At 40.8% G+C, this 24,071-nt stretch overlaps 1 long non-coding RNA gene across 3 annotated transcripts in view; it reads left to right on the top strand.

The window, feature by feature from the left end:
* Positions 1-12,942: 12,942 nt before the first annotated feature.
* The window catches only part of LOC148337089 (uncharacterized), a 58,205-nt gene continuing 47,076 nt past the window's right edge, over positions 12,943-24,071 (top strand). For all 3 annotated transcript variants that reach the window (XR_015843204.1, XR_015843202.1, XR_015843203.1), the window contains exon 1: positions 12,943-13,181. This is a non-coding gene — a long non-coding RNA (uncharacterized LOC148337089). The remainder of the gene's footprint in view (positions 13,182-24,071) is intronic.

Genomic DNA, 24,071 nt, shown 5'->3' with positions numbered 1-24,071 from the left:
AAGGCATCGCACTCCATCCCACACTTCTGCCATCTCCGGAGTGGCCATTTATCCCACAGATAATCGATGATGACAGCTGGCGTGTAAGCGAGAGGCAGCCGAAACGTGATTAATCACGTTGTTTCAATAATTAGGGAACATTATGCATTGGAGGCGCCAATTCCTTAGCAGGTGCCCATATTACTGTGTTATGAGCTGAGGATTCACTTTTTCTTTGGATTTTTATGACTTTTTTGTAGCCAAACTAGGGAAAAAAACTCACCGATGACATTTATAAATACAAAGCATGAATATGTTCCCCTCTGTTGTGCTATAAACCAGGACAATCTGGGTCCCCTTCATATAAAATGTCAGCAAGTTTTAATCTCCATCCATGTCCTGTAATAACGCTTTCATTTGTCCCACTTCCTGTTTTACTTGTTGGATCAGGAAACCACACCACTTGCTACATTTTTTTGACAGTTGAGAATGTACAAATGTGATCTAAAAACGTTGGAAAAAGTTGAAAAGAATATTTCCGTAAAAATGATCCTCTGCTGTTCCACTAAAATGCTATAATCCACAGTTTAACCCAGAAACTATTGTTGACTTCCTTTTGCTGTTGTATGACAGTTATGAATGTCAAAATGATCCAAATTATGTACAAAAAGGACTGGAAGGGGGGGGGGGGGTTGAAAACACTTTATTATCCACACCCCCTTCCTGTAAAAAACATTTGCTTTATCCCACATACTGATTACCAATTTTACTCAACGCTAATTTGAATATGCAACTTGCTAAAACTATGCTTTGAAATTACATAAATGAAATTAAATAAATACATGCTGTTTAATAACCTAGTTATTATGCATTACAGCTTTAATATAGCTTTAATTGCTTTGTAAAAGTAACATACTGTGCATTGCTAATGTCTTTCTTATTTTACCTGTCATACCATTCGTTCCGACAAGTCTGTGAGTAAATTATAACAAAGGCCTAACCCTGGCCTGCTTGAAATTAATACCATTCCCTCTGAAACGAGCCTGCCACATCAAACCAGGCAGCCATTAAAATCCACTGAAACGCGTAATTTAATCAAAAAGAAATGTGTGAAGGTTAAACACGTTCACTCTGCGTTTTTCTCACTTTGAATACTTTGAAGCCAAATGGAGGTTTTGTTCTGAGTGATGGTGGGAGGCGGGGGGGGGGGTTGCCAAGTCGGGCCTCGGTGGTTCTGTCAATGGAGCTTGTCTCGCAACAATCCATCGCCGTAAAACACGTTCTCGTTGGACGCTGCATCAAGTCGATGAAAGCGAATCGGACAGCCGCTGTCAATGAGAAGAGAACAGCTCCACTAACTTGTATGTGCCCTGCTGCCCATCCAACGTGCTCTTGATAAATTACCTGTATTGTCACAGCAATTCACATTGAGACTCTGTTGCTAACCAAAACAGGTGCATTAAAACCTTGCTAACATCTTCAATAGATGATATACAGCACAAGTTGAGATGCTAGCTAACAAGCTAATTGGCGGCTAGTGCTCGATGCTAAAATGGCAGTGAAGTAATTTGATGATGTGTTAGCATTACACTAGTGGAGGCAATATTAAGACGAAGGTGTGTCGTTATTTTGAGTACATGTGTAATTTTCTTTGTTTTACGTTTAGTTTGACAGTAAACTGCAACTGGGAGTGGCATTAAACAGCTTGCCGCCTTTTTTTTTCCAAAGCAGTTTTTTTAAGCATCTCACAAAATGTTTCTTATTGTGACTTGAGTTGAGTTGACGACCACCACACAACGAATTGTGTCTTAAGTTAGCTCTCGCAAGTCAAAATAATAAATAAATAAATTGGCCGGATGATGGCTCGTGTCAAGAAAAATTTGTAAGTCTTTCGGCTTTATGGTTTGCCTCAAATCCAAATCAATTACAAGAATAAAAACAAGTTTTATATATAAAAAAAAACAACAATGTTTAGTAAATTTTGAAACACAAAAGGGAAGGGGAAGAATTAAACTGGTTTTACGTGTAATTGAGTCACGCTCGCTGTAATACATTTTAATGTCGCCTTTAAGGGGCGTGGTCTAGTGAGTGACTTTAGGAGCTAGTTCAGCGTTTAGACTTTTTGTCCAATTCAATAAACGGCTATGCAGCAGTCTATGTCTTCACCCTGTGCTCCTTCTTTTCAAACAGCTAAAACAAAAAAAGCTCCAATGCACGACATCCGTCCAAATCAAAGTGGTAAAGGCTTTGTGAATCTCTTCTCAAGTGAACGCCGCAGACTGCTGATCTGACCACATCCACTCCTATTCGTCGGAGCGTGTCACCGCAAGCCGATACTTTGTAGCTCGGCGCTGATAGATGGATGTATAATGGCACGCTGACACTCCTCGACGGCGGCGAAAAGTGCCGAGTCAGCTCGATTGATCATGCCTTTTTTGGTGGGCGGCGAGTGGGGAGATCTCAGTTTGTGACAGTTTTCCGTTGTAAGGTCAGAGCCATGCTGAGAGCTGGCTGTATTGTAAGAGCAAGTTGAGGTTAAAAGGATTGGGTCGGATTGACTCGCTGTCCTGCATAAGTCATCGTATTGACTCAGCGGGGCACGAACAGTGGACTATTTTGGACTGTGGATTATTTCAAGTCATTCAGTTTATGTCTATTTTGTAAGTGGCGCCGGTTATCATGAATAACTGTCGAGAGGAGCTAATAATTCTATGAACTGTGGCGGACTAAGTATGCGTTATCATTGATGACAGGCAAAAAAAGTCATTGCATTCACTTGCTTCCATTATAGTACAATAACGTAAAGTATCATGACTTTGTGGGGTTATTTCTAGTTGATCTTTATTTGTAATGCAGAACTGGAAGGTGAAAGTTGTGTGCCACATTGTTATGTAACGATATTAGCAGCATCCAGCTGAAATGTGCCAACATAACACTTTATACAGAACCGCTCGCTGCATATTGTGCAGACCGATACCGGGCCCTCGGGCCGGTGGTTGCGGACCATTGGAGTATAGCACTAAATGAAGCGCGGCATTGATTAATTCAAGTTGACTTGCACTTTGACTTCACACTCGCTTGCTTTTTACAAAGAGCAAGAGCACTGTGGTTTCCATGTTGGTTTCACCTTTAAAGAGTAAATGGAGTCAAATAGGGAATAATCATATAAACATTCTTTGTGTACCCGTGTTTTCCATATACAAACTCTGTTAAATAATCATTTAGTTTAGTTGCAATAACTTTAAAATATGATTTATTGAACAATAACAATGATCGGTTGCACAAAAAAGCAAGCAAGTTGTTTGCTCCCAATCAATTTGATGAGTTGTTTTCTTTAAATTGGGGGACGATGCATCTGTTAATTTTCTTTTGAAAAGGCGGGAAAGACAATTTTCACAACAGCAAAGATATTTTGCTGAATGGCCACACTTAAAATTAAGTTGGTTGCTTTGAAATATTTTCCACAATGGTTGACATAATTCCCCATCACGTCATAGCCAAATATGACTCAAAATGCAAGAAAGAGACTCAGAATATTGCTGATGAATGTCCTCTCTCAGGGGTTTGGACCATCCTCTGTCCATTAGCCGGGGTTGGACCTCAGCGTCTCCGAGGAGTTGTTCTGAAACACGACACAGCAAATGAGATGTGACACTGTGCTATTTATACTAGCCGAGGAGGAGGAGATGCAAAAAAGTGCTCACCTGCTGCTTGATGAGGTCTTCTGGCTCCCCAAATTCACAGAGGAGGCTGTGTAATTTTCACCCTCGCATCCAAGGGACCCCTACCCGCCCCATCAACACCAAACACCATCCTCTACCTCCTCCACCACCGCCCTAGAGGCGGCCAAACACAGTGCATAATTACTCCGTGTGAACATTCCCCGCAGTGAGTGTGTGTCTGTCACACATACGGGTGTCATATTTCCACTCCTCAATGATGCTTTTAAGGACATGCAACACAGCTACTGTGTTGATGGCTCTTTTGGAGCTTCTCTCCCCACGGAGTGTTTCTAAAAATAATGCTTTTTACCTCCATTCTTCAGATATTCGGCACAGGAAAGTTTTGGTGGATGCAGTGGATTCAGGGGGAGAGAGGGGGCGGGGGGGTTTTAGGATTGGGATTGGTGTTCTAAACATTCAATCAAACAATCAATGTGGTTGTTTGTCAAGATGAGAGCAAGGTCAACACTGGAAAGAAAATTTAAAGAAAAGGACTGCTTATGATCCAAAGCATACCACATCAAATTCCAATGATCTCAAATGTCCAATCACTGAGATTGGAACCAAGGTCGTTGGTATGGGGAAGAAAGAAAAGAGCTCACTGCCCAAAGCATATTAGACCTTCTCAAAGTGGAGGCAGTGTAGTAGCATGGGTCAACTTGTTGGTTTTTAACATGATTTGCTTTGTCTATCCAGGGTCCGTAACACCTAAAGACCAATCCGACGTAAGCCGTCATGGCCAACCGTCGCGTCGGGCGTGAAGTCATACCGGAAAATGAAGAACACATCGCAAAAGCCGACGGAGACGCCAACTACTCTGGACCTTTTGCGCATGCGTGAGAAGTAGTACCCCTCCATGCCATCGGTGGCGATAGTGATTACTTCGCCTTCGCACTCTTCTGTCCAGCCAGACGTTATGTCCACGGAGTAGATGCGAAAATGAGCAAAGTTCATTTAGTTCTTGAGAAATAGCTTCAATTTTCACAGTTTTTCCACGTTCGTCACGTCTTGTCGTGGTTCTTGTCGTGTGCACTGATTCGCTAGGTGACAGCCAATCACAGTGATCATTTGTCTCAACAGCACTGAATGATGCGAACACGCCCCTCCCAGACGCCCCAACAACGGCTCCGACTTTATGACGTGGCGAGCTACACCAAGCAGACGGTGGTTACCGACTTTCCCACGCCCGACGTCGGATTGATGTGTTGAAGCCTTAAGAAAGAGAAAAAAATGCTTGATCCGGATCTTAACCAGATTGACCATTTGACATCAATTCAAACACAAAGTTGAAAATTATTTTCATTCAAAGCATCAACTGGAGGAGGGGCACTGAGCACTGGATTTAGAAAGAATTCTACACTAACCAAGCTAAATACTGAAAAGTATGGAGGATGAAAGAAAGAGCCTGCAATCCGAAGCATAACATGGGTCAAACATTGGACGCAGTGTTGTAGGTTGGGCCGTCTTGTTTGAATTTTACACACGCAACAATGTTTCATTTATTTTATGTAATAATCTGGTGAATTAATGATGGCTAAGTGAATCACAAATAACATTAAAATGAACATTAGCATTATTAAAATTCACATTTTTATAATCAACAAACGACTTGGCCCACCTGTGTTTTAAAACGCTTACATGGCCCTTGAGCGCATAAATTTGCGCACCCCTGGACAAGCTGGTGGAATCTAACACTTTCTCACTGGCTAAGCGTTGCTTACTTAACCACTTATCACTCCAACGCTTGCATTAAAAATAAATAAATAAATAAAAACTGTACACTAAAACAGCATGCACTCAACCTAACAGAAATGGATTCAGCCTGGCATCACACAGACCTCACTTGCCCTTGTAGCTGAAGCTGCCTAACAAAATGGTGGCCGCTATAGGAGATAGAAGGAGGCAGAGGCGGTGTTTAAAAGCCAGGCTGAGGCGGCAGGATTAATGATCGGCGGGCACAATTGGCTCGTGCTTGCATCAGGTAATCGATGACGGAAAAAAAGCAGGAGCCACAAGTAGAAAGGAGACCAAAAAAAAAAACCTGCTTTTGTTCCTCTACAAGGTGAAATGTGGCAAGAACTCACCTTAAATGGCTTCCTCTGGAACGTTCAATAGAATTAAATAGAATATTTACAATCATTCCCACTAAGGCCGTTCTCTTTGCTTTCAAACATTGTGGACCTGTTCAGCGAATGTGCTGAAAGCATGCACGGTCAACTGTCAGTCAAGTACTACTGTTAAATCCTGGAAAAATGGACAATACTTTGTCCAGCATCCTTCTCAGGCCAACACGTAACTACATATTTGAACCATAAAGTGGATATATTCCACTTAAAGCTGGTGGCTGGAATATATCCCATATATGCTGTAACGCTCTAAAGTGGCCATGCCAGAAGCCCCGCATCATACGCAGGTCTTATGACTTACCTCACTGATAATCTTCTCAAGACTGAGCTAATCATGAAAAGTGCTGTATCAATTAGCCACATTATCCCTCTAGTATTGGCAAAAACTGTTCACGGCACCCATTATGTGCACATAAGGGCACATTGTTAGCTAATTGCAAATTGTAGCAGAACCTATCAACGGCAATGGGAAAAAAATTGTTTTAAGCATGGATTTTGAAGCATTTACACTTTATTGGTATGTGTGGAATATTTATTTATTCATATTATTCAGTCTGATAATAAACGATACCACCAATTCTTGGGACCAAATTATACACAAATGCTGAGAAAAACAGCGCTTGAAAGGTGATTTTGGGGTGAGGATATCCTGTGTGTCTTATAAACTGGAAATTGCAGTAGCTAGCTAGGTAGCTAGCTAGCAGCATGTCGGGATTGGGCGGGCTAACCGCTGATGGCGTCAAAGGCTCTCAAGTTTTTAACTTGATTCATGCCCAGCTCTTCCATGATAAACGCTGAATGTTCTGAAATGTTTTTGAAATCTGCTCCTTTCCAAACAGCATCTGTGGAGTCTTTGTAATCGTTTACATCTGGTATCTGCGGTAAGAGAACCCCTTTGTTTTTCCATGTATGGCAATGAGCCAGCGGAGGGTTAAAAAGACATCTCCCTTGCCTCCTGCAGTCAAACAAGCGACGACTCTGCAGCAAAACACGGATTAGGTAGAGATTATTAAATGTCAGCTCTTACGACAAATACTTTTTACGGCCTCAAAGTGAATCAATACTACTTATCTTTGATAAAAGAGGCCCAGGCAGGGAGATATGCCGGCGTGGCAGGAGGAGACTCATCTCACCGTCTCCCACCTAACAATACCGCTACTAATCTTGTTGGGAGATCCCGGAAGAATGGACTGGAAATGGATTATGATATGATGTGCTCATTTCTGTGCGATTGTGGTCAAAAGTCCACAGTGACTGATCCTCTGGTAAATGATCAGATGCTTTTATCGCAGTGGAATCATTTTTAATTCAATTAGGTGTCTATATGAGGAAAAGGGGATGGGCCAATAATCAAAGCAGAGAATTCATAAATTCTATCTCACTGAGAAATAACTCAACACTAGTATTTTCTCAACACGAAAATAGCGATTGGAATATAAAAATATAAATAGAGATTTTTTTTTATCTATTTATAGATCCGTGCTTCGAATGGGGCGGGTGTAAAATTTAATCTGTTTTTCTCAATGGCTGTGCTTTGGTCAAATGACATACATCAGTTGGTTTACTAGCCACCTGGAAGAACACGTTACATCCTGGTCAAGTATCTCAAAATAAAAGCCAATCTGTAACGAGCCAAAATGGCCACCAAGCACTCCCTATAAGGCAGTCTGAAACATTTGAGTGCTACCACTCATCAGAACAGTGCGGCATTGTGGCTTAAAAAAATTAGAGTGACAATAAGTGGTTCAGGAAATAGGATAGATAATACAAGTAGACCAAAAAAAAAAACGTTAAAAATATTACTCATTGTAACGCAGCCACATAACCGAGAGGTCTCCAATTTCTCACGTCACACAGACGGCCGACTTCATCATCCGAGCGGGGAGACATTAAAATCCACGTGCCAGTGTCATGCATGAACTCCGGCGAAGTCTAAATTCTCTTTCCGCAATGTCATGCACGCAAGGGTGCCGAAAAGGGGGTTGGTTCACCTGCTCCAGTCTGCAGAGACTGACAGCTTTTTATGTTATCAGACGCTTAGTGGAGGCGGAGACGGAAAGATGCCCTTCAAACCCGGTAGCCAAAAACGCAAAGAGAAGAAGCTTTGCATTAAATTATTATTAATATTTTATTTATTTTATTGTGTGCTTGTTGATTCGAGTTCTATAGATGATAATGTTCAAATTAGAGAAAATCACAAAAGGCAATTGGCCATTTTTGGTGGTGTTTGCAGTGAATTTATTTGTTTCTCCACAGATTATAATTGCATTTCATTTTAATGAAAGAGGTTATTTAGTATTTTGTTTTATTGGTTGACCGTAGGGGGCCCACTATGATTTCTTGTCTTGGGGGCCAAAATCGCTGGCACCACCCCTGGCTACATCTACTCGGTGGAGCTGGATGATAACTGGAGGTTAGCTGCAACTAACTAAGCAGGAGGATGCAGCTGGATGCTAGCAGACCAGGTAGAAGGGGCGGAGCCTGGTTGCTAATAGGCCAGACGTGAGCAGATGCTGGTGATGAATGACAACATCCACCTTGTCCTCAGTCAATGTGTAATTTGATTGCTCCTCTCCCCAGTTCGGAAAGATAACCACCACTTTGCATCATGGAAATAAACAATGACAAGCAATAACCTTGTATAAATGAATAAACAGCACTAGTAGAAATAATCCACTTCCTAAAAATAATCACAAACTGTCAACACAAACGCTTATACAATCACTCGTCACGACAGTTGTTCTAAAAAACCCGCACCTTGTATAGTAGAGATAAACATCTAGAAATAACCTCACATGCGAGAGAGGCTTGCAAATTAGGAAAGCGAAACGCCTAAAACATGCATATTAATCAGAAGAAACTAAGCATCCCAGACCAATTGTGAAAGGAAAAAAACGTTACACTGAAACAAACACACAAAAAAAAAATCACACGCGCACACACCCACTTCCACACATATTTGGACACACGTAGACCCAATCGGTGTGCCTGGCAAGGATCTGCGCAGCTTTGAGAGCCCAGCGTGACAACATTTGATATTCATAGAAGAGAAGAGGAAGAGAAACAACAGCAGGGGCGCTGCCTTACGCGTGATATTACATTGTAATTATGATTTGGATGAAGGCGGCGATGGTGCACTACAAATTCATGAACACACACACACACACACACACACACGCGGATATAGACACAAGCACGCAGTGTGAATGAAAAGGTAATGAAGCACACTCACAGGCTCTCCAAACTTCAGAGTGCTTGCTGCAGCAATAATACAGGATCAGGCGCAGAAAAACTGAGATGAGGTGCGGCGGGGCCTCAAGCCGCCATCGTCGCCATGCCTTCTGATTGGTTTGTTTACATCAATATTTTCACATGTCAATCTGGGCACCTTTGGGAAAATGCTTTTTTTTTTTTTGCCACGCCAGGCAGCCATTTGTGTGAAAGAGTGCAGAACGCTGTGTAATGAGAACAGAACACTGCGATTTGCAGAGGTCTTTTCGAGCTTCATGCAGCATATTAAATATGCACTCCCAAGTCGCCAAGTCTAATTTAGACTTGGGGAGAAGTGGATGGAACTTTCAGGGTGTCATCCAAAGACAGACAAATACTCTTTTGTTGCTGTAAAGTTTAGAATACCACTACATCACATACACACACACCCAACCCCCCACACACACGCGCACACACGCACACTTACACGCAGACATTTACAAAGATCATAACATTCAGGGCCCTATTTTGGTTCCGGGCGCAGGTCTAGCGTAAAGTGCACAGTCTAACTCTGTGCATGGGTGGAGATTTCTTTCTTTTGGCATTTTGCTACACTTTACCCCAGTCGAATTGGGCATTTGCACTTTTTATGCGCTGTTGTCGCGTGGAAATAGAATTTTCCCAGCCAATCTATGCAATGGGGGACCCATTTGCATCAAAATCAGGAAGGTCAACATGCAAACCCGAGTTAGCCGTGCATGCAGGGGCGCTGTCAGGGATTTTCTGGCCCCTTGAAAAGAAATCTTACTGAGTCCGTGGAAAAATTGAATACCATTTTACATAAAACGATACATTTTATTGATATTTTTGGCTATTTCCATATTTGCGGAAACAACATGACAGTTCCTTAAAATATAATGAAATTCATATAGATTCAATTGCTGCAAGACTGAGACCTTATATCGCCTAAGCATCTCTTTCTATAAATAATTGAACATAAAATCCTCAAGATTAATTACCAGAAAATTCAAAACTTAAATACTAAATAGCCTGTTTCATTAAAATGAAATGCAATTATAATCTGTGGAGAAACAAATACCATTTCTGCAAACACTACCGAAATCAAATTGACCAATTGCTTTTTATGATTTATTATAATTTTAACATTATCATCCATAGAACTAGAATCCACACGTAAACAACACAATAAAATAATCATTTAATGCCTAAGCTGCTTTGCGTTTTTGGCTACCGGACTTGAAGGGCATCTTGCCGTCTCCGCTTCCACTCACTGTTTGATAACGTGAAAAGCTGTCAGTCTCTGCAGTCTGGACTAAATCATTTTACGCAAATGGAGAGGGGGAGGCGTTGAGAAAGTTGACGAAACAAATACACTTACTGTTGCCACCAATGTGTAAATGAAATATTTGGATAATTATATGTTTATTACTGAGTGCGATATTATTTTCTCAGAATTCTAATTTTCTGTCCATCATGGGCCCCTAGAATCCTTGTACTTATACCCCCCCCTTTTCGGCGCCCCTGGATGTGCAAATGTGCTTGCAGCTTGCATTGTGACAAGCCACCGGATAAGATTTGCCGGGTGGAATGTATTTGCCGCTGCAAAGTGCTCATCTCTTCTGAAATGCAGAATGAGACGATGGCTCTCTTTCTTGCACAAAGCTATGAGTGGGCTGGTTCCCCCGTTACAGGTACTTGATTATTTTTGTGCATCAAGCAGAAACAGCCCGCCCTTCTATTCAAAGATGCCTTTTAGCTGGTTGTCCCCAGAGTACAAACTGAATTTGGCAAAAAGGCAGTTTGCTGTGCTGGTCCTTCCGCTTGTAACCAAGCTAAAAAAAAAGATTTCAAATTGTCAGGACGAGTTATGCTCGGATGAATTTAAAAGTATTGTGAACATTTACGGAAGATGCGTTTGTGACTGTTTGTGGATTTTTGCCTTTTGGAATATGTTGTTATTCAGTAGTCTTTTGGCTGCCTAATAAGAGGAGCCATCAAATATATTACGCGGTAGTAAATTATGTGTTCGGACAGTCTGCGCTCATGTAGTTGTGCCTACCATAGACTAGTTTTTGACCATGTTTCGAGTTGTATATTTTTATTTTCTAAGGTAGTAATGATCACAAATTGGCAAAATGCCCTCGCTGCATTGTGATTTTCTTTAGATGTGCATGAGCAAGCGTGCCATTTTTTATGGATTATTTCAACTCATTGTTGCTATTGTGCAGGGTGGCGGCTATCATTAATTTATTGGCACAAAAGCATGATGCTTAAAGTTCATGACCAAGTCTATTGTGGATTATGAATTGACATAGTGTTGTGTTCTGATGGGGCGGGGAAATGCAAGCAAAAACACACTTTTGGAGGTGAAATAAAAAAAATAAAAAGATAAAACACACTGTATGGACTCTTGATGCTTTATAGAAAGCTGATGTGTTCATAATCATTTCTATTTTTGCTGTATTAAACAAACAAACAAACAAAAAAGTTTGTGCACATTAGTATGGCGGGACAGCCGCCTGTCATCTATTGGGAGCAGTGCAAATTAATTTGTGACTCTCGGAAATAGATTTTGCAATCACAGCACAGTATTTGATAAATAACCGAACGCAATCACCTCGGACGATAAATACCCGTTATTATCTCTTAGAGGTGTAATTAGTGCAAAAGAGTGTGCTTGATTCCCAACAACCCCTGAAAGTTAGGCAAACAATAAAAGTGTCATTAGTGCACCACGCACCCCTCTTAAATGAGATGAAATAAGATGATACCACAAGGAGGTGATGTATCTTGACCCTTTTGTGCAATGTGATTTTGAGTGCTTTTAAATGTTTCTCAACACATCACAAGGCATGCGCTGACGGTGACTTATCTGCTCATTAGTGCACTTTTATTTATGGCAGCCTCTGTATTGTAATTGAGGCATCGTTTATTTGGGGCGAATGAAAGTGTAGGGACAAATATTGTAATATTTTACGTTTCTCAGAATTTTACCTCATTTTTTTTTGCACTTGCTGAAGAGCACCAAAAGGCTAAGTTTTTTTTTTCCACATCCAAATGCAATTACAGTGGTTAATATTTACTGATTAGCATTAAATGTGGAATTACTTAATTCCAGGGCTGTACGTAAAAACCATCACTTAATTATACATTGCTGGCTGTGTGGATGATTTCTTGTCATTTTGTTTTTACGATAGTGCACGGTGTCTATTATCATGAATAACAAACAATCACTTAATATTACAGAACAGAATCGGATTCTAGACTCAGAAAGATTTTGAAAAAGAGAAATTAAAAATGCTGGCAAAAGGCAAAGATAACAATAACAACATAAAATGCTTGCCATGAAAAGACAAGTAGACCAATACACCGTAGAAACCAAAAATATCCAAGACTAAACTTAATGACCAAAAAGTATTTACAAAGAAAATTCAAAAACAAGGCAAAGGTGAACAACACAACACATTTAGAAGATTCAACACTTAAGCAAGCTTCCGACCAGGACTTGACAGTGTGGCAGACCTTTTATGTTCCACTAATTGAAAGGCAAAGACAGGTGGGCCTGGAGGGAACGCCTTCCACTCCAGCTGGAACAGACCAAAACAGTTAATCAGGACGTGTGTTGCTTGCATGTGTTATTTATTTATTTTTAATTTTCAATGTATTATTTTTAGTTGGTTTTTTTCATGTTATTGTTCAACGCAGTAGTTATAATTGTCACCCATTCTCATATTAGCTACCAAGTGATGAAAAATTGCTTGAAATAAAAAGACATTTAAAGAATGCTGAGCGCTCGTATCAATCGGTGTGATAATCCCGTCATTCGCAGTGGTTGCTAACAGCTAGTTAGCTGAAGCTAATTGCATCGGTATTCCTTGAGCAAGCACAGTGCACGGTTAGCATAGCCGGCTAGTTACCCACAAGCTAGCCACGTTCGTAGCTCATTATCTGAACTAGCTAATGGCGGGAGCTACGTCAGAGGAGTGAACAAGGATTTAGAACATCCAAGAAAGTTGGATTACGAGGGTTGAACTTCAGAACTGTGGAGCGTTTGTGTCGGAATACAGTTTTATTCATTGTAACGGCACGTCGTCTGCTGGAAACAACACACATCTTCTGACCCGTGAGTACACTTATTCCTTCGACGAGGACGCCACCTAATGGACGTCATGAGAACAGGCTTGCAATGTCTTTTTTTTTGGGTTTGGACTTTCTTTTCGAAAATGCCCGCAAAGTTTGTAAATTATGGGTTTTGCTTTAGTATAATTGGTTAAACAAATTGGTGTTTTTCCAAGAAGTTATCAACAAAATGAGTCCATTTCTTTACTCATTTAAGCCAAATTCAATGTTTGTCTCCCCCCTCCGTTTTACAAAGGTGACTTGATTGTATTTTTCTTTTCTCAAAATCACAATTTTTATTTTAAACTCAACCTTATAAAAAAAAAAATCCCGTGGTGGTGCGCACGTGACATGTCTGTAAAACGTCTATGGCACATGTAAATGCCAGATCGAAATAGATCACATTACATGTAAACAGTTGACCTGAGTTCTTCAATCAGAATGACCAAGAAGTCTGCATGTAAAACCTGGCTTGTGTTTCAGCGGAACACATTTAGGAACCTTTTAAGCTTCAAGCGGCATGCTTCCTACTTCCGAGCAATATTTGACCCTCCAACATTTCTGTTCTGTTTTCATTTTCTGCCTCTCCGTCTTGGAGTGGGCTTTCAACTACAGTGTCTTGCCTTTTGTGGCCTCTCTTTAAAATTCATAGAATGTGAAAGTAAAATTTCCCCACTTTTCGCCACGCTGACATTTTTGTTTTCTCCGCAGTATCTTTTCAATCCACCCTGCAAAAGAATATTTAGGGACTTTTCACCATGCCGCTAAATTAGCGAACGGCAATTGTTTTTACCATCGGCTGGAGTGGGAAGCCGAGAGGAGGCCGTGATGGGCTGCGAGTGGAACGGAGCACCCCGCGACACACGGATCACTCTAAATGTAAATGAGAGGGTTTTAGGAGTGTGCTGGTCACGAGGCAACGGCGGTCGAGACTCACTGATGACACATGCCAATGTCATACACAAGACCACACGCCTTTTTTAATGGAGATGTGAGCAGTGCGCTGAGAACGGAAATGGCGTTGACAACAAGTTCAAACGTGCCCTGTACACATAAATGCAGATACAGGGTGGGCCAAAAATAGATGCAGTGAACGGTTCGGCATTCGCAAATTGGCTGTTTATTTAATGAAATAAATTGTACCGTAAACTCGCTTTATTTCTGTCTTGTGTATTATGTAAAAGTGTTCGTTTTCCACCATCTTGTGACTGTTTTGGATTGTGTTGTTGAGTTGCTTTCGTTCTTTATTTTTGTCCTATAGGAACGGGCATGGCCTGATGTCTCTCAGTATTTAAACTCAGGTTGCTCAGTGACACGGCAGAATGTCAAGCTTTCTTCAATGTCTTCTGCATTCTGCCTTGCTCTGAGTTTTTCTCCATATTTTTGGATATGAAGACTCTCCTTCTTTCCACTTCTGTTCTTGTCTTCTTCTGGGTCCAAATTCTGTTCCACATGTGACACATCTTAGTGAATCAAAGGAAGTGAATTGAGGAGCTTCATTAAAAAAAAAAAAAAAAAGTAGCGCTTTACCGCCATATTGTGTCCTTTACAGGCAATTATAAAACTTTATGGGGACTTCAATTACTCACATTTCCTTCCTTTCAGATCGTTCTTCATGTCTTAAAAAAAAGTCATTTAAAAAGTGTGCACCATGTATCAGTAGTTTAATCCTATAGAGCAGTCTTCCCCAACCTTTTTTCCGACGAGGACTGGTTCAGACAAGTCCATAATTTTTGTGGACCGACAACCAGTGTTGGGAGCGGGAACTTGCTAATGCTAACAGCTAGCTGCTAGCCAGTAGTAGCCACTAATCAATTAGCGGTTTGTTAGCGTCCTAAATTAGCGACTGAATATGATTTCGGCATGTCGTTGTGTTGATGTTGGTGGCAACTTTGTAATGTCAATTAAAACTGTGATAAAGCAAGCCGAACGGTTGCACTGCCATCAAGTTGCCAAAATGCTCCCAAACATGCGACTTACGTGATCCATGATGGTTTCAACTTCTTCTGCTGCTATTATGCTGATTGCAGACCAATCATGTTGCCTTAATGTGATCGTGAACGGTTTCTTTTTTCACCAGCCATTCCGCGGAGGGCCGCCCCCTGAAAACAGGCTGATTTTAGTTAGGCCACATGAAAAGAGGTTGAAAAGTGGACTTAACATTTTGACGAAATCATGTAACTGAAGTCATTAGGGCACTTGGCTCCTGTTTCAAATTGTGTAAAAATGCATAAAACGTCTCTTAAAAAGTAGATTCAACAAAAATTACAAATAAAGTTTGACTTATTCTTAACCAAACCTTAGCGCTGCCTACTGATAAAGCTAATAGCAGGCACTATATAAAAAAAAAATGAGGCAGTTATATCCTCTGAACACATACATTTTCTGAAGTGCAATGATAAAAAGTAATTATTCCAGACTTTGGTTGATGTCACTCAACTCCTAAGCAGATCCAAAACGTGCCCACCACCACAGCAACAGAAGCCGCAGCAGCTCACAGGCTCACAGCCTATCGCTAATAAGAAGTCTTTAGACACGCCGTATTCCCGCTTTCTAACCAGAACTGCTGCCATGTTGCGTAACTTTCATTTTATACGAGTCAATAGCAAAAAAAAAAATGCCTCAAGCAGAACAGATGTAGCACTTTGCAGAGAACCACATTATATTCCGGGAAATGGAGGAATGTCATTGGCATCAGAGAGAGACAAAAAAGAAAGAGAGAGTGATGCAAAAATGACCAGTATTTTTATTTTAGTTTTAAAAACTCTGCAGACAAGGCCAGAGTCATTTCATTTGTTGTTTTTTTTAAGTGCAGACATCAGCAGCATCCAAGATGCTTTATTTTATTTATTTATTATATTTTTTTTTTATCTTGGGTTCAAACCAAGGCCATAATGCAATAAATACTTTACAGGACGCTTGATAATGAATATCCTCAGGGGACCCGAGCAAAGCGAGAACAGGCGACAGGCTACATGTGACCCTGTAGACCAGGGGTGCTCACACTTTTTCGCACTTCGAAAATGGCATTGTGAAAAACAACTCCTCCTCCCATTCCGGATTAAAGTGATACGTTTTTGTCTTTTTACTTGGTCCTGCACCCCCACTCATGTTTATAACCCCCTTGAGTTCAAGAGAATAAAACGAGGGCTTAAAATTGGAGGTGACCAACTCGCTAGCTTGTTAGTTGCGCTGCACTTAGCACCGTTGTTTGCGCATGTGTGGTGACCTATGTGTCCCCCCCAAAAAATCTGGTGTCATCTGACTGACAATCAAATGACGGATAATGATAGGCTGACGTTTATTTTTTTAATGTCATGCGATCTACCCATACTACCTTTGCGATCAACTGGTAGATCGCGATTGACATAATGAGCACCCCTGCTGTAGGCCATTCTTGCCAACCCTTGGTTCGGTTCCATTCAGCATCGTGTCCTCTATTTTCAAGAAACTGTCAACAACATCAAAGACCTCACGCTGCAGAGGAGGCAGGGCATGCAAGGCTACCACCAGAGATGCAGTTTAGAGTTGCAGGTCCGGACGGGAACGCGTGTTGGCTCCTGGCGCCAAACAGATAGCGGGGGGTCGAGTGACAGCAACACGTTGACACGCTGAGGGCGCCTTCCCTCAAATTGGCAATCTGGGACTGGAAGAGCATCTTCACTCACAAAAGCCTCAGCATTTAGGGTGTAGAATTGGCAATGCAAACAACCTGTAACTCCTCTTGGAAGCCTCCAAAACATTAGACACTACACAGGTCATAATGTTTGTGGGTAAACCATTCAAATAAATACTTCCCGTGAATTAAATAAACATTTTGGGAAGATATCATTTCTATTCTGATATAAAATTCCAATCTATCCATCAATGACTCTTTACTACGTATTTCGATGATGGAAAAGAAAGGTGTGGCATGCTCAGGCTACCATTTATTTATTTTTTTGACAACATTTAATCCAAATGTATGCGGCTCAGGTGGAGCTCTGGAGGGTCAAGGACAGCGTGGGATTTGCAGCCCAGGGAGGGCACACAGCTGTAAACAGAGACACGGCTTACCTGCCAATCACATGCCCATCACTGCGGCAGCGTACACAGATCTGAAATATCCTCAGTCAGCAGTCAAGGGTGTGCACGTGTGTGTGCGTGCGTGCGTGTGTGCACTGGCATGCATATATACGTGCGTGTGGGGGTGTGTGCGCGTGTGTTTATGCATGTCTGCGCCTCCTCTTTGTGTGATTGCGTGTGCATGAGTGTGCACTGGCATGCATGTGTGCATTCATGTCTGCGCCTCCTTGGTGTGTGTGTGTGTGTGTGTGTGTGAGTGTGTGTTATTTTGTCTCTGCTTTGTGTGTGTGTGATTGTCTTTGTGTGGGTGTGTTGTTGTGCAACTGCATTTTTGTGTGTCTGTGTGTATCTTTGTATCTGTTATGTGAGCGTGTTTGTGCTCAGTCGGGGTGCGTGTGTGTGTGTGTGTGTGTGTGTTTCATTTGTGTGTGAGAGTTTAGCATCCAGAGTGCTTTTGACCTCCAGGGCTAGCCAATCTGCAGTCCCGTTGCCGGCAGTTGAGTGGCGTAGGCCTTTTCGTCCTCCTCCATCACGGGCGGCCCGTTAGCGCTAATAAGAAGCGACGTATTGTCCTTCCGTCGCTTCATTCAGTCGCCATGTTGGCGACCAAATTGCTTTCTACGCCGCTCGGGGATGAAGGACAAAAAAAAGATGTCAAAAGACCGCGTGTGAGGCATCACGTATTCTAAATGTACGGCAGAACAATAGACACACAACCTCCATTAAAGTCTACGTTCAAGATGAATGGAAGACATCTTAACGTGTAAAAAATGAGAGCTACATTATCTTAAAGTACACCAAGGCTTTTATAGTGTTAGTTCCCTTTATAAGCTAATCATTTAATTTCTGCAAATGTCGGCTGTTTTTAGACTCACACACGCTTCCCCACAGGCCAACAAAGACAAACTAATCAAAGCTAAAATACTCTCAATGCTACAGTTTCCTGGATCTTATTTGCAACTGTCCTCCATGCCTTGTTTGCGAGCCAGTGATGTAAAAGTGGAGTCGTGTACCAAATGGTAGCACAGCAGGACTATCAATTAGAGAGGCGTTCTTTTGGGCATTTTTTTTTTTTTTTTTTTACAAACCCCAAAAATTACTTTAAAAAAAAAAGTCAAAAGTAAAAAATTAAAAAATAATAATAAAAAAAAAAATATATATATATATATATATACATATATATATATATATATATATATATATATATATATAAATATAAACATTCAAAATATGTTTTCCATGAAAATGGGGGAACTACTACTGACACTTTTATGGAAACTCTCAAAAAACTCAAACTCTTCCTCATCAAACTCATCCATGCACGTCTTTTATGGACTCTGGGAGACAAAGCAAAATCTTCCTCCCAAAATATTTCTTTCATTCGGTGGTCGAGTCACTTTTGTGTATTTTTATCGCACGCTCACTCAGGCACATGACAAATAGTTTGAGCTGGCTTCCCGAAGCGCTAACTTTTAAACAAATATATCAAATGTGGACACATTCTTTGGCCATTCCGCTGTGTGTGTTTTAGCTGCGATGACGGAATTTAATACAGCCATTAATATAAAGAAAGTTTGTGGTAATGAAGCCGCCGCAACAAAGTTTTGAAGTCCTCCGCAGAAGTAAAACAATACGCGGCGGCTGTTTGGATGATTTAGTGTCACTACCAATCAGAGTGAGAGCGCAGATCCATATAATAGATCTTCTCGTTATTACCACTGGGAGATACAGTCGGTGGCGACGGCAGTGGCGGAGCTTCCAGCTGCGGCGCCAAAAAAGCGCCTCATCACGTCGCCGCCATTGCTCAATTGCATGTTTATCATCCATGACATTGGCAGAATGTTTCTTCCTGGAATTGGGCCTCATAAAAAGACCCATTTGCTAAAAGTTGAGCTGGGATTTTAGTCCATTAGCCAAATTACCAGAGATGAGCACCCACACCCCCTCCCGCAGCTCCCCCACACAAAGTCGACGCCTTCAATCTGCCGCACAGTGTGAGGCGGGAAACGCCGAGTTGGAGACAAGAGGAAAAGACAAACAGCTAATGAGACTATACCTTTATGTTTTTTCCTTGCATTGCTATTGTGCTAGGTGATGGTTGTCAAAACTCGCAAAAGGAGTAATCGCATTAATCATACGACTGTTGCGAGGCAAACATGCCATTTTTATTTTGGACTGTGGCTCATTTCTAGTCGCTCCGTTTATTCAAGCATGCCAGAGGAAGGTAAGCATACTTGTGGCAGATCTTAGGTGTCAAGTGGGCTCAAGCGCAGCATGGTTGTCCCTTGTGTAAGTGCCCCCTTTCGAGATGAAGACGCACATGAGTGTGAGCCAGCAAACGAGTCTCACAACCTTTAAGGAAATAAAGAGGGGGCAGATAATGTCAGCGTGCTTCATGAAAACCAAAGCAAGCACTGCCTGCTACTTAATTGTCACAGCACGACTCAGAAGGAGGAGAATGCAAATATCACAATGATGATGATGATGACGTTGGTCATTTTTCAGTTAGTTGGCCGGGCTGAAAATTTAAGGGGATGGGCCGAATATCGGCCAGACTGATTATCGGCACCGATTTTTTGCATTTGGACGATATCGGCTTCAACCTTTTTTTTTTTCTGTTGACAAGAGAGCATGTAAAACTGGGTAAACCTCTGGAATTTGACTTTTTTTTTCTTTTTTTTTTTTTACCTAACATTTTCAGTTGAGCCTAGGAACTCAATTTAGTTTTTGTTTTAAACAAAGCTAAGTGAAATATGAACATTTCAGTTATGTATACTGAAATTTTGGAAAAGTTCACCGTAGAAAGTAGAAACCTTTAAGGAGCTATTAATTTGTTGAAGTCTTCATATAATTAGACATGCTGCAGCATTTTTTGCTAGAATTTGAAAACAAAGATGTCTGTTGCCCAAGATAAAAAGCAAATAAACTTTAACATAATGCAAATGCAAAAATCTACTGAATAATTAATCATGCTCAAAGGCATTTCAACAAAGTGTTGGAGTTTGCCTTATTTCAAATTTGGACAGAAATATTCATTAAAATCAGCCTCAAATATCGGTTGTTGGTCTCTTTGACTATTAATAATCAATATCGGCCCTGAAAAAACAACATTGGTCTGTCTCTACTTGTAACCACATCTGGAACTGAGAAGTCATTGTTTATCATGCCAGCCATAGTCAGGGTTTCATGAAATAAGTTGTTGATCTTTTCATTTACTAGATCATGCTATTTTATAATATGTTGCTTTGCTTTTGTGTCTTTTCTGATAGTTTTTTTTGTGTGTAGTGTGTGTGCCCATCATTTGACTGTTGACCTGTCCAGGGTTCTCTCTCACCATCTATTGAAATCGTCTGCGTTGGTTTGCACACACCCTAATGAGGATAAGCAGAAAAGAAAATGTCCGTACAGACTATGAATGCACGGCTGTGACAGATTGCAACTCATTAATTTAGCAGCACAATGGCTCAATTTCCCATGTTTTTAGCACTTGAGGACGCTGCCTCTGACCCTCCATTTAAATAAGTTAATGCGCTGGCCTATTTGCAGAGACATATGGCGGGTGTTTGAAGAGAGGGCTTCGGTATCTTCTCCATACAGTCGTCTCCGGGGAGAATTTGATTCCCTTTCATGTGTCATTCTCCAGGTGTCACTCTCCACCCCGCGTTATCATCGCCGCCGCCACTGTGACAGCTTCAAGCCGCTTCCTCCAGGAAAAAAAAAAAAAAAGCCAAACTCCAAAGCTCGGCTGAAAGCGTTTCCCAGGGAGACGTGAGTGACGTGTGCTTTATGTACAGACACCGATTGACGCCCCATTGTAGCGTTTAATAAAAGGCCAAGTGTTAATTTGCTGTTATCCATGGCTAATTCTTGGATTAGTTTTCTGAGGTGGTGTTAATGCTGATTGTAAATACCTGTCAAGGCACTGTGACGCTGCGTAAGTCCAACGTAAACACAAACACACGTGCATTGCCGGGCCTTGGTGATGGAGTGCGAGTCAGTGATGCAAAATGACGGCCAAAATATGTGTGCTCTCAACAGTTATGTCATTCTAATATAATATTCATATTGTATATCAAAACAAGTTCTTAACCCTCAAAATGGAAAAAAACTAGTATAGATTCAAAGGTAAAGCAATGTTCAATTAAACATAACCTCAGTTACACTGCGTCACCCGTTTAGCACATCGTAATGTTAAATTCATAATTTCCTAATGAGCGATTAGCCTCAACATGCTGTATGCTAATCAGTAAATAATCAGTTTCATATTTCTGCAGCAGCGGCCATGGGGGGGTCTTAACAGTTCCAGATCATTTGTAGAGATTTAACCTTACTCAGTCGGTGTCGGCATTAGCCAAATCTACACTTTTATTATTTGATGTGCTGTATTTACATCAGGCTCTCTGTTTTTCCTTTTGAATTTTGTTAGGCAATCCAAATTCCCTTTACTTTTTAATATAGGAATAACAGCATGTTAATTTTTTAACATTTAATATTGATTACTTATTATTATTATTATTATTATTATTATTATTATTATTATTGGAGTTACGGTTAGGGTAGTAGTGGCTCGGGCCACAAAGCCATCGTCTCTGTGGCTGAATCACCGCACATGTTGTCTTTATGCAATATGTTTCCAGTGGGATTAAATTGATGTCAACTATGATCAACACTGTTAATTGTCATAATGATGAGTGGGCATCCCCAACCCCCAAACCAACCACTTTCCACACCTCTCCAGCAAATACATTGAATGATTTGTAAATATGTATACAGTGTTGATATGCTCCTTATGTACTACATGGAATACGATGTAGAACCATGGAAATTATCTTCAAACAGAAGAGAAGATAAGTTTTAATTCTGCTCCGTTAATCATCCAGCTGGTACACGCAAGTTTTCTATGCTATTGTTGTGGCATGCAAATAATTTCCAGGACACAGTCGAAGTATCGAGGGCTATAATTGTTGCAATAAACTATTTCAAGGCCAGCCATTTTGAAAAAAAAAGTGCTAACTAATTTAGAGATTTCTGACTGATCATTCAATCTGGGAAATGTTTTATCACAAACTGTGACTTTTATTCTAATACTTTTTAATTTAGTGATGCCTGAAACATCTGAAAAGTCATCTTCTTCTATAAAATACCTCAAAAACAACAATGGCAAAATATGCACTGACAAAAATTCACCATTCTAACAATTTTATACATTTGGCAACTTTACAAAACTATTTGCACACTGTTTAGTTGTAGTAGTATTTAGTAGTGTGTGTGTAAGTGTATATGCACATGTAAATTCCGTCATTATTTCTACTTGTAAATTGAAATGCTTTCCCCTCTTTTGTGACAATTTTTGTAGTAGATTTAACGTGACAAGCACTTTGATCAATCACAAGCTGCTTATAACAGTCGAATTTCCGCATTCAGTTGATGCACGGTGATCTCATTCAAAAGCGACCGATTGCTGCCATCTGTGGCCTTGTTACATGTTTATTTTTTTCTTTCTTTACGATCTTAAAGCTCAAACGAAGGCTGGCAAAGACCTGTCTCCTATTCCCATGGCAAAAAGCGGTTGAAGACGATTCACGTTGCTGGCTGGACCCGTTAAGATACCCAATGACGATGTTTCACGTCAACGGTACTCTAAGAGTTTTTTTTTTTTTTTTTTTTTTTTACAAATCCACCAAGGTCAGTGGGTTTGTGTTCTAAAATAAATAGCTGTATGATTACTGCCACCTACAGGACTGGAGTTGAACAACTGCACTTTTCATGAAGTCATCATCCACCAAAGGCCCCACACACAAGAGGTGGCATTTTTCAATAGTAACTTCAAATTCACCATTGTCTAATCTTTTCACAGCTTTCCGCATACCAACTCCACACAAAGCATCCCTTAAACTTAGATTAGCACATGTTCATCCAAAAAGAAGCGCTATCCGCCAAACTTGTGAGCGATGCTGACTTCAAAGAAGTAGCGTGTAAACAGAAGAAGGCAGCGGGATAAAGCGGGCCTGCTTGAAGTCATTATGACAGAGTACAATGCTGTTAGCGCTTTGAGCTTCCCCAGCTTGCTCGTATGTAACGAGGGCTTCAGGTGATACGTGAAAGAATGGGCGGGGGAGGATCTCCATAAATTTGGTTGGGATTTTGTTTGTCGGGATCGAATGAAGAATGTAAAGGAAGAGATTAGGACAATCTCTGGGAGTTGCGGGATTGCTCCGGTTGCTTCTATTTCTCTTCTCCTGTGGACGGATTGGAAGTGTGAGCGGATAGGGAGAAGCGTGTGGTATAGGATGAGAAAGAGTTCTTCAAAAACGTGTGAGACTCTTAAAAATGTGTGTGATCAGTGTAATTTGTAGGTGTGATCATGTGACCATTTGTTACAGTTCTTGTACCGTGCGATTGGCATGAATGACTACTATAGGATTTCACTCATACATTAATTACATTTTCAGTGCTAAAATTTGTTGAAATGCCATAAATGCACTCTAGCGCTGTCAAGCCATTAATTCTTTTTAACTAATTAATCGCAACAAATAGACGTAATTAATTGCGATAATCACATTTTTCAACTACAATTTATCGTGAAGCTTGAAACATATTTCTGCTCACAAGTGCCACACTCCAGCAGTGTTAGTTTGCAAAGCCCAGTGGTACCTTGAGCACATTTATTTTGTTCTGAGATGATGTGCTAAAGATGTACAGCTAGTATGGGACAGTATTGGAATTTGGCTTTACAAAGCATGCACATTATTTTTTAAGTAAATAAAACTGAGTTTAAATTGTACGTCATACATGTGTGTGTATATATATATATATATATATATATATA

Source organism: Idiotropiscis lumnitzeri, chromosome 5 (genome assembly GCF_059441095.1).
Source record: "Idiotropiscis lumnitzeri isolate Australia: NSW breed Sydney's pygmy pipehorse chromosome 5, RoL_Ilum_1.0, whole genome shotgun sequence".
Lineage (NCBI taxonomy): Eukaryota > Metazoa > Chordata > Actinopteri > Syngnathiformes > Syngnathidae > Idiotropiscis > Idiotropiscis lumnitzeri.
Note: the sequence above shows the minus strand (reverse complement) of the source record. Positions and strands in the feature narration are given on the sequence as shown.